A 4,171-nucleotide genomic window follows, 5' to 3' on the forward strand; every position below is an offset into this window, starting at 1 on the left:
ATATATAATTTTTTTTGTGTTGATGCTATTCCACTAAAGAACCCTCACTAAGATATACAGTCTAGAAAAAACAAAACAAAACAAAAACCTGTCTACATTTTGTCCATGTCTTGAGACTTTGCAAGAGGCTGAGTTTAAGGACAGTGGACTCATTGATCTGGTAGAGGAAATCTCAAGGTATCCCAAGGTTCAGGCCAGAGCCTTATAATTTTTTTTGTGTTGATGCTATTCCACTAAAGAACCCTCACTAAGATATACAGTCTAGAAAAAACAAAACAAAACAAAAACCTGTCTACATTTTGTCCATGTCTTGAGACTTTGCAAGAGGCTGAGTTTAAGGACAGTGGACTCATTGATCTGGTAGAGGAAATCTCAAGGTATCCCAAGGTTCAGGCCAGAGCCTGGGTACTGCTGGCTGCTCATAGCCAGATTTATAGTGAGAACTGGGAGCAAAAGGCAGATCCAAAAGATTTGAAAAACTTACATTTTTGTCTGAAAAGAATCATGTAAAGTTGGGGCCAAAGAAGGAGTGGTGGCTATAGAGATTAGCACTGTTAAAAAGGCATCAAGTACATTGAACTAGAATAAGAAGATGCCTTGAGGGCCTCTCAGGAAATAGCAAGACAACAGCTCAAGAGTACAAAGGTATAAACATTTAATTTGAGGAGAGAGCCCCTGGAATACTACTCAAGAAGGATCACGTAGGGAATTGGTTCCCCAGGATTCATTTCACCATTCTCACTCATATAGGCACTAAGTGGATGCTGCAGCCATGATATAAGAGGGCCTGGCTACTGCTTGAGCTGGTAGTAGACCTTAGCATTGTCCATGTGATACTGCTTATTCAGGCATGTAGAATGCAAGAGTTGTAGGGTCATGTAGGTTTCTACCTCAAAGGAAGGCTGGCGAGGCCAGGAAAAGAGCTCTTGAGAGAGCAGTGCATGAAACTGTGGGAATGAAGTGCACATTCCAGGAAGTAGGAGATGCCAGGAACTTGAAATATCTGCTCAGGAAAGCTTCAGGACACAAGAAGAGTCATCCCAACAGAGTAGATAGGTGGGCTGCAGCCAGCAAGGCCACAAGGGCCGGGCTGCCCAATCCCTTTGGAACTCATTTCTTACCATCACGTGCCCTGAAAACCAGACATGGAGTTACATGACTTCATGTTCTCCATGGTGGCTTTCTGTCTTGCTCTGGACCTACTCCATTCTATTTCTCCCTTTTGATATGAGAATGTTTACCCTGTGCCACTGTATGATGGGAGTATTTAAGTTTCTTTTTGATTTTTACTGAGGCTCACAGCCTGTTTGCCTTGAGTTTCAGAGAAGACTCTGAACCTGTACTTCTGAGAAACCTTGAAACTATTAAGACTTTGAAGACTCTTAGAGATGGACTTAATGCATTTTGCAAGATGAGAAGGACACATACTTTATTTGGAGGGGTCGGGGGTCAGGGGCAGAATGTTATAGTTTAGTTCTGAAATGTCTCCCAAGTCTCATGTGTTCAGAGGTGGGGTTTTCAGAAGGTGGTTATATCATGGGAGCACTATCCTCATCTCTGCATTAATCTGTTGATAAATTCATTGCTGAATATGTTGTGAGGAGGTCAGGCCCAGCTGGTGGGGGTGGGTTGCTGGGGGGTTCCTTCGGAGGGTATATTTCTTGGTCTCAGTCCTTCCCTGTCTCTGATTCCTGGCTGCCATGGGTTACACAGCTTTCTTCCACCATGCTCTTCTACCACGGTTTCTGCCTTGAAGCCAGCTGGCCGTGGACTGAATCTTCCGAATTCGCGAGCCAAAATAAACCTCTCCTCCTTAAATTGGGAGCCTCAGATATTTCTTCCCATGATAGCAAAGTGTCTAATACAGTACTGCATTCATTAGACAGGTCCAATTCTAATGAATACTATAATGTATTATTGGGGGGCTGTTGGGGCTCAGAAAGTGGAACTCCAAAGTGTGGTACTTTGATATAATTATGGCTTCCAACTGAAAGAGTTTAGGAAGCAGCAAATTCAGGGAGGGGCTTACTCTAAATCTGTATTATCAGAATACAGGAATTTCCTTCAGAAAGAATGAACTTGTCTGGAGAACCTTCCCTGTAATCTCATCAAACAGAGAAGGGTAACTCACAAGGGAGATTAAATCACCCTGTACTCTTATGAGGACTACTACCAAGGAGACCTTGTTTTTTGTTTTTTTGTTTTTTTTTGATCAAGCACAAAACAGCCTTTGCTCAGAGCATATTTCCTTTTCAGACCCTCTGATGGCCTATGCCTCCTTCCGGAGTCCCAGCTCTCTATTCCTTTCTGTTTCTTTTTTTCTTTCTTTTCTTTTTTTGGTTTTTTGAGACAGGAACTCACTATGTAGCCCACTGTTGGTCTCGAACTCACAGTGATCCTCCTGCCTCAGCCTCCCAAGTTCTGGGATTACAGGCCTGCGCCACCACGCCCGGCTTATTCCTTTCTGTTTCTCCCTGCCTCCTGAATTCCTACTTCTTTCTGTAGCTCAGAAGGCTATTTAAGCTTCAACAGTTGGGTCATATTTTGTGCAGTTCCCAATCACATAAATAAATTTGTATCTTTTCTACTGTTAACCCATTGTTTATTTATTTTAACAGACAATTTTTAAACTTTCAGCGAGTGAAGAGAAATTTCCCTTCACACCTAGAGGACAAATGCCCTGGGATACAGGTAGCCAGGCTTCTTCCAGACCCTTCTGTGAATGGCCAGGAAAGGGATCAATTAGAGACCAATATTTAGGGCCTGAAAGAGTGATGATAGAGGTGTTTCCTCCAAGGTGAATTGATCTAAAGTTGAATCATGAGCTCAGATGGAAGAAGAACATCTTAAGGCCTTTGTGGAATACTTTTTACAACTTTTCAAAGGCAAACTGCATTAAACCATGAACATTCAGAGCATAGAAATTTTAAATTTCTTTCTTGATTGGAAATCTTCACCTTGATATAAAGAAGCAAATCCAAAATAGTCTGGTTGGCTTGGTGAGTCAGTCTTCAAACATTATTATAGAAGTGGCTATGTAATTCTTTTAAAATAGCTTGAAGAAAATAAGAGGGGGAAAAAAAAGGCAAAATCAATATCCCTTGCCTAGCAAATTGAGTACTTACAGAAAAGCATGATTTCAAGAGAAACTCAAAATCCCCTAATTTTTCTTGCCACCCACAGAGCCTTCCTTGTCTCCGGATATAAAATTCACTGGAAAGCAACCACCTTGTAGTTCAAAGAAAGAAAAGCTTAAAAAAACAATCTCCTTAGGCCTGAGCATCTCAAGATGTTTCCTTCTCTCTGTTCTGTTTGACAGTGCCTCATTAGTTGATGGGGTCAGTTAATACTCGGTTGTACCTTACCAACACCAAACTTGAAGAACTGGGAATTGGATTTCTTAATTGACACTGGTGTGACTTTCTCTACCATCTGCTCAGAGGATTTACATTTACCTGTTGCCTCTGATGTTCATGTTGTCACTGTCTCTAGGCAACCTATTTCCCTACCTACATCCAGGGTCACCCAATATCCTCAGGTCCCTTTAATATCCATCCTGATGCTTGAGTTTCTGGCTTCTAACCAGAAAATATTTTCTTTTCTTTTTTGTACTGGGGATGGAACTTGGGACCTTGCTCTTGTGAGAACCACTGAACTAAATCCCCAGCCCCAGAAAAATTTTTCAATATGATTCTTTCATGAAAGTTGAATTCTATATTCCAGCATATAGAGAGAAAGGTGTTTTTGTTTCCTTGACCTGAGAGCAACCTAACCTTGTTCCTTTCTGTAATGGAAACTCATCTCAATTTAAAATCCACCAAAAGGATGCAACCTTAAAAGATGCTACCCCTGCGTGTCACATACATGTGAGGTTGAACTGCTACAAAGTGCAGAAACTATGTGTACTGCTTGGAGAAGGAGCAATCTTTTCCATTAGTGGCCCAGTACCCTCTCTCACAAGATGGAATTGAATGCATTTACAGGTAGATGTTCTTGTCTTTATTTCCTCACTCGGAAACACCCTGCGATGATCAATCATGGTGCATCCGCTTGAATGGATTAAGACCCACCTAGAAGATTAGTGGAGCACTGTCTGAGTGAGTCCATGAACGACTCACATGGAGGACAGCAGATCAAAGGGGGAGTTCTACCCGCGTGTGAGTGGCACCAG

Source organism: Fukomys damarensis, unplaced genomic scaffold, assembly GCF_012274545.1.
Source record: "Fukomys damarensis isolate Sample0158 unplaced genomic scaffold, DMR_v1.0_HiC HiC_scaffold_17, whole genome shotgun sequence".
NCBI lineage: Eukaryota > Metazoa > Chordata > Mammalia > Rodentia > Bathyergidae > Fukomys > Fukomys damarensis.